Source organism: Arvicola amphibius, chromosome 5 (assembly GCF_903992535.2).
Source record: "Arvicola amphibius chromosome 5, mArvAmp1.2, whole genome shotgun sequence".
Taxonomy (NCBI): domain Eukaryota; kingdom Metazoa; phylum Chordata; class Mammalia; order Rodentia; family Cricetidae; genus Arvicola; species Arvicola amphibius.
This window is the reverse complement of record NC_052051.1, coordinates 26453029-26460738: the sequence shown is the minus strand read 5'-3', so window position 1 is coordinate 26460738 and position 7710 is coordinate 26453029.

Genomic DNA, 7710 nt, shown 5'->3' with positions numbered 1-7710 from the left:
AGAGAATCACAGCAAATTCAAGGCCAGCCTGGGCTACGTAGTAACGGCCATCCGGCTACTCAGCGAGATCCGGTCTCAAAACTAAAAGAAAAGGGGGCCATCAAAATGGTTCAGTACGTAAATGCCCCCAAACCTAACATGAGTTTGATACCCAGGACCCACTGATAGAAGATGAGAACTGAATCCTGCAAGTTGTCCTCTGACTTCCACATATGTGTGGTGAATTAAAAATGGATTAGCCTGATGTGGTGGTGTAAACCTTTAATCCCAGTACTCAATAGGTATAGACAAATGAATCTGTGTGAATCCAAGGCCAGCCATAGAGCTACGCCACAGTCAGACTTTACCTAAACAAACAAACAAACAAAAAAAAAGCCAGGCAGTGGTGGCACACGCCTTTAATCCCAGGACTCGAGAGGCAGAGGCAGGCAGATCTCTGTGAGTTTGAGGCCAGCCTGGTCTACAAGAGCTAGTTCCAGGACAGGCTCCAAAGCTACAGAGAAACCCTGTCTCGAAAAACCAAAAAAAGAAAGAGAGAATGAGAGACAGAGAGAGACAGACAGATGAGAGAGAGAGAGAGAGAGAGAGAGAGAGAGAGAGAGAGAGAGAGAGAGAGAGGCCCCAATCTTATGGAAGCATTTTCTCAGTTGAGGAAGCATCTCCCCTCAGATGGCTTTAACTTGTAGCAAGCTGACCTAAAACTATCCAGCACAGGACCTTAATAACAAACTTGTCACCTCATAGCAGTGCCTGGAATATCATGTGGTTTATTCCTAGCACTTCAGAAGAAGTTTCTTTGCTTTTCATGCCTTTATCTTCTGCCTTCCCACGGTGAAGCTTTCCTATTCTAGTTCCAGGCTGCGTCTCAGCGTTTGTTATATTTGATGAAAGGGTGAACTATGCCACTTCACAGCAGAGGAGGCAGCCTCAAAAGCCAATTCACTTGCCCAGAATCACAGAGCTGGATCTAGGTCTCAGAAAGGTTTCTTTGTCTCAATACCACTTATTTATATACTTCACATATTTTTTGAGAAGGGTCTAATATAGCCCAGACTAGTCTTCGACTTCCTATGTAACTGAGGATAACCTTGAACTCCTGACCCTCCTGTTGTTTCTTTCCAATTGCTGGGATTACAGGCCTGTACCACCAAGCCTGGCTACAAGCACTTATTTTCTCTGACCAAACCAGTCCTAGGCACTTGATGGTGAGCTAAAACCAAACATAACCTCTGACTTCCTAAAGTTTCCACTGTGGCAAAGAAGGCAGAGTGGACACTTGAGTGCCCTGAACCTTGATCTAATAACAGATCAGTTGAGGGCTAGGCAAAGGCAATACATAGCGTGCTTGCATTGTGAGCACAGGCTCCCAGAAAGTCTGGGCCTCAGTCTCAATTGTCGGATCCCAAGGACTTTCTCTCAGAATGGCTAGAAATCTGGCAAGGAAGCAGTGACTGACTTACTGATGATCCTCCTGCCTGCACCTCCTGAGAGCTGGGATTACACTTGTGTAACCCCACATCCGTTTTATGTGATGCCGGGTTCAAACCCAGGCTTTCGGCATACTAGGTGAGCACTCAACCAGCTGCATCCCAGGCTTTTCACACTGCGAGCCCGCATGTAGAACTCCAAGCAAATCACAACAAGAGACTCAACTTCACTTTGCAGCATGGGAAGACATCCCAGAGCTGACATTGATCCTAAAAGATGTGCTATTACCATTATAAAAGGGTTAAATATAGGGAAAAAATAGCAAGAGGGAACAGCAGAGCATGGTGTAATACCAGAAATTAGGAGGTCATAGGAGGTCAGGAGGACCAGGAACTTTAAGCACAGCCTAGGCTACATGAGAGTCTCTCTTTTAAAAAAATTAAAATTTTTTAAAAAGACAATGAATCATATCATTAAATCAATAACAACGATCCATCTAAAGGACTTGTGAATGTTTTGGGGAAACATTGAAAATGTCATTTTACATGTGAAGACATACCCTAAGTAGCAAAGCAAGTATATCTGGGTCTAAACCCTGCCTCAGCTATGAGTTGCAATTAAGTGAGATACGTAATGCCCAGGATCATAGCTTAACAGTAGCTATCTAACATGTACAGGCCCTGGGCTCCATCTCCAGTACCACTGGGAGAAAACAGATCTAGATAAAGTTTTTCTTCTTTTAGGTATTTGTTTTTTATGCATGTGTATATGTGTATAGCATGTGCGTGTGTACATGCATGTTTGAAAGTGTGCCAATGTGCATGCGTGTGTACCTATAGGTATGGAGGCTCAGGGTTGACATCCAGTGTCTTTCTCTATCACTCTTCACCTCATACACTGAAACAGGGTCTCTCTCTTGAACCCAGAGCTCACCGTTTCTTTAATCTAGCCAGCTTGCTCTGGGGAGTCCCATCTCTGCTTCCTGCATGCTGAGATTACAGAGAGGCCACAGTGTCCACTTGGCTTTTTTGTGGATGCTGAGGATCCAAACTCTAGTCCTCGTGCACGGGCAGCAAGGGCTTTGCCCTAGCCGTGTGTAAAGTCCTTAGCACCTGGCACATAGTCACCGCACAATAAATGTTAGTGAGGTCTGAGTTCTTTCACTTCGTGTCAATTATCGAATTGTGCAGCTTCATCATTTCATCCTTTACAGGTCATTTTGCTTGGGATGTGAGGACATTAATGTGAAAATAAGATCAATGGACCAGGTCACTAGTGCTTTGAGATGGGTGTAGTGGTGCACACCTGGAATCCTAGCCCTTGGGAGTCTGAGTTGCTGTGTAGCCAGCCTAGGCTACACAGCAACACCCTCTTATCTGTGTGGTCGGGGTGCATCTAGTACAGGAGGGAGGTACAGACTCAGCTATAGAAGCACAGGGAGTCTTGGGAGGTGCCTGAATCAGAGTTTCTGAAATAAAGCTCACCTACAATCCATGACAGTTGCCATAGAGGAGAGAGAAGCCCGTGGCCTGGTCAGTCCACCATTAACCCTTAGTGACAATTTGATTATATTTAGAGTCAACTAGAAGAGTCTAGGCATGGCTGTGAGGGCAGGATATTTTCCAGGAGGTTTAAGTGAGGAAGGAAGACCCAAGCTGAGCATGATGGGGACCTTCCCATGGCCTGGGGTCCTAGTCTGAATAGAAAAAGGGGGCAGGAGAAGCCCACTGAGTGCTGGCATTCCCCTTCTCTGCTTCTCTGCCACTAGGATGTAAACACACTGCCACACACTCACAGCTCCTCAGAGAGGCCTGTCCCCGTGCTCTGCTGACAAGCCTGATGGGCTTACTCACAATGACAAGAAAAATAGCTAATTCCCAAGCTTATCTTCATCCCAGTACATTTTGATCAGAAAATAAGTGGAAAAGAGAATTCCATTCTGTCAGAAAAACAGTTTGGGAAATCGGGTATGGTGGACCTAGCCTCTAATCCCAGCGTTTGGGAGCTGAAGGCAACATGCCATTCTGTCACACATGTGCACAAACACACACGCTAGAGTCAGAGCCCCACTATGTAGCCCAGACAGGAACTCGGTCTGTAGATCATGTTGTCTTCCATCTTGCATAACCATTCCTGCCTCTGCCTCCCAAGTGCCAAGATTACAGGCTATCATGATGTATCATATATAGAGGCTTCAAGACCCACACTCAGTCAAAAACAGGGACTGGGGACATGGCTCCATTAGTAAAGTGCTTGGTGTACAAGCTTGAGGACCTGAGTTCAAATCCCCAGCATGCACATAAAAGCCTGGCATGACAGCAAGTACCTATAATCCCAGAACTGGGGCGATAGATACAGGACCCACATCATAGAAGGAGAGAACTGACTCCCACAAGCTGTCTTTTGACCTCCACACATAGGCTATGGAGCATGTGCACGTACGTGCGCACACACATACACACATTAATACATATAAAAATTTAATTCCAAGTTTTTTTAACTCAACAAATTTTGACAGGAGAAGAAGAAAGGGAGGAAGCGAGATAGGCAGTGAGAAAGGAGGGCAGTGGGACTGGAAGGTAGGAAGGCAGCATGAAGGCAACAAACTGTACAAGGGCCAAAGGCTGCAGGGAATTTTAAGTTCCACGAAAGCAAAGCAAAACAAGATGCAGGCAGGATCAAGGAGCAAAGACAGACTGGCTTCAGGGATCAATCAGGCTTCTACTTGCTATCCCAAACCTGATAGCTGTGGGGCCCTGTGAAGGGGCATCTCCCAGCTCTCTTCCCCTATAGCTGCAGTGGTCAGGCCTCCCAGAAGTTTCTAAGAGGGCTCAACTGCAGGAGATAGCATTTCTCAGCCATGCTTCCAAACACTCAATCATTTGATCCATATATCAGCCCATGGGAGGCTGAGGGTTCGTAACTGGGGAGTAGAGAGACCCAATGAAGATACCAAAAACACCCACATACACAAGAAGGCATAGGCCACCAATATGGGAACCTAGGTAATCTGGTCCAGAGAGAAATAAAGGACCAAGAACATCCCAGTACAAACACTTCATCACTTAGCTAGAAAACAAGAGGGATGGAAGAATGAGAGAGTCATGTGCCTGGTGCTCACCCTACCCCTCCACACAGGGCCAGGTCCTGAAACTCAGACAAGATCCCCACCTCGCACCCAAAGCCACCTTGCTCCTTCCCTCACATGGGACACTAAGACCTCAAACAGTGAAGGACAATGAGGACAGAACACCAGATGCTGCTGTTGCCAACACTGGCATCAGTGGGCAGCTGCTGCACATCTGGGCAATACTGCCCCATCCTTTTTAAGGATTTCATGATTCATAAACACTGTTTGTTGCTCTCATTACCACGTCTTCACTGCCATTAACACCAAGACGACAGATGGCTTTCATTTTCTTAATGCCATCTATTTCAAGTGTAAGGCCTGCTACTTAAGGGGCACAAAGAAAAGCATTTTCTCCAGATCTCTCCCATGGAATTCACTAACCTATAAAGTATATAGAATGTATCAATATTGCCTTTTAAATGTGAAATTAAAAAGTCCAGAACTCAAGGCATCTGCCCGAGGCAATACAGCAGTGTGTCAGACCCCAGACACAAATCCACAAGAGCATTCCAAGAGACCTACATGGGGTGCCAACTCCATCCAACCTTTGTCCCAATATGTCTATACTCTCCCATAGTCACACAGCCTGGGTCACTCAGATTCAAGCCTAGCCTAGCCTGGGAGAAGTTACAGATTACAACAGCCCCCCTCGAGGTCTCCACCAGCTGCCTCACAAGCAGGCCAGGACACCCCAGAGCCCCTCACCTGGAGGGCCCATCGGTTTCTTCTCTTGAGGTTCTGAGGAGGGAGCTGCTTATTCGGCTTCATCTTGTCCTGGCATTTGGTGCAGAGCTGTACACAAGATGGCTTAATTGGGCAGCAGCCATCCCTCTGGTCCCAAGTCCTCAGAGAGTAGAGTACACAGCCCTCATCTTTTGCTAATTGCCAGTTGTATCACCATGGCAAATCTCACCAGGGACTCTCTAGCCAGAGGCAACTTTCTAACAACCTGTGTGGTTTCCCATCCTTCCACTTGCAAAGCTTCTTCCCAGCCTACCTGCTAATAGTTAACGCTGATCCAGACCCTATGAGACCCTGACCTATGAAGGTCAAGCCATGTTACACCATGAGGCAGAGAGGGATCAGTGTGAGGTTAATACAGGGTCACATGCCCCATTCACACCTTACCCTCTGTCCCACATGCTAGTAACTGAAGTATGGCCTCTCTGTAGCCCCTACTTCTTAATTAAAGGCAGGAGCATGTCATGTTGGGCTCTGGGTGTTGAACACCTTAGTTGCTAGCTGTCTCTGGCTAAACTAAGGAGGAGCCACCGGAGACAATTACAGTTTTGAGTGTGAAGAAACAAGTACATCTTTAAATGGTCAATAGATGTGATGTTAGTCTCGGCGCCCAACTCACTGTAAACCAGTCTAGATAAAAGATCTCGTTAAGTGCCCGTGAGACGGTTCATGGTGAGGGAGTCTGCTGCCCAAGCCTGGTGACTTGAGGATGATGCCCAGGGCCAATGTAAAGGTGGAAGTAGAATCCATTCCACAAAGTTGTCCTGTGACCTCCACACACATGCTGTGCTAAACACTCATCATCACAATAATAATAATAATAATAGATAAAATCAAAAACTTAAAAAGCTTGTTAAAATCACAAGAGCCATTCCCAGCCAGCCTGGTCTTTAAAGACAAAATTGTCAGCAGGACAACTGGGAAGTGGGATTCAGCAGGCTCCCACGGAAGTTGTAAGGAACCGTAGAAATCAGACTCATGTTCTTCTGCTTGGGTACCAATCATCTTAGCTTCCTAAGAAGTCTGGAGACAGGTGACACAATCAAGCCTTTGCCAGGTGTCCTAGTTAGCTGGTTTTGTCAACTTGACACAACCTAGAGTCACCTGAGAAAAGGAAGTCTCATTCAAGGACTACCCAGATCAGATTGGCCTGGGGCGAGGTCTCTGAAAGATTGTCTTGATTGATGATTGATGTGGGAGGGTCTAGGCCACTTTGGGCGGTGCTATTCATAGGCTAGTGGGCCGAGCTGTCTAAGAAGCTAGCTGAGCAAACCAGTGAGTCAGCCAGTAAGCAACATTTCTCCATGGTTTTGCTTTCAGTTCCTGCTTGAGTTCCTGCCCTAACTTCTCTCGATGATGGTCTATGACCTGGAAATGTAAGCAAATAAATGCTGAGTTGCTTTGGGTTAGAGTTTGGGTTTTTGTTGTTGTTGTTGTTGTTGTTGTTGTTGTTTGTTTTTCGAGACAGGGTTTCGCTGTGGCTTTGGAGTAGAGTGTGGGGTTTTGTGTTGGTTTTCACTTTTGTTTTCTCTGGGCAGAGGGGATGTTTTGTTTCATACAGGGTCTCACTGTGTGGCCCTGGCTAGCCTGGAACTTAATATGTAGACTGGGCTGTCCTGAACTCCTGAAGATCCACCTGCTTCTGCTTTCCCTGTGCTTGGATTAAAGGTGTGCCACTAGGCCCAGTAGGTCAGAGAAACAGAAAATAAGCTAGAATCTAAGGCTTAAATGGACCTTTCTAGCCTGGTGTCCTCCCTGGAGCAGCCACAGATGAAGCAGATGCTGCCAATAGGGCTAGAGAAGGACTGAGCGTCAGAAGTCCCCAGGGCACGGTGATGCAGGGCTTTGAGAGCTCTGCAGTAGATCTCAGGCTTCATGAGTCCCTGCGGACCCCAGGCATCCCTGTGCTTAATGCCTGGATGACCAACAGCACACGTCCGCAGAAGAACAAAGTGCAGATGAGATTATTGCTGAGAAATACTGATTTTAATGAAACAAAAGGGTGAACTCTATGCATCTGTTATCTTTCAGCCTAAAAATCAGCAAAAAAAAAAAAAAAAACTGTGGAAACAAAGCACAGTTTCTCCCATGTTGTCACACGACGCTGGTCTTTCAGTGCAGGGTTTGTTTCTCTGTGTAGTCTTGGCTGTCCTGGCACTTGTTCTGTAGACCAGGCTGGACTTGAACTCACAGTGATTCAGCTGCCTCTGCCTCCCAAGCACTGGGAGTAAAGACGTGCGCCGCCGCCACCACCGCTCAGCTTGGTTTTAAAGTTTTAAACTTGGAAAACATGAGGACCATGTTGGGCCACTGTAAGATGCCAGATCTGAGCTGTGCACAGGGAGGTTCCCCTGTAGGGCCAGGAGGCTCTGCTCCCACTGAGCAGATGAGAGCTGAGTATATAGTGAGAC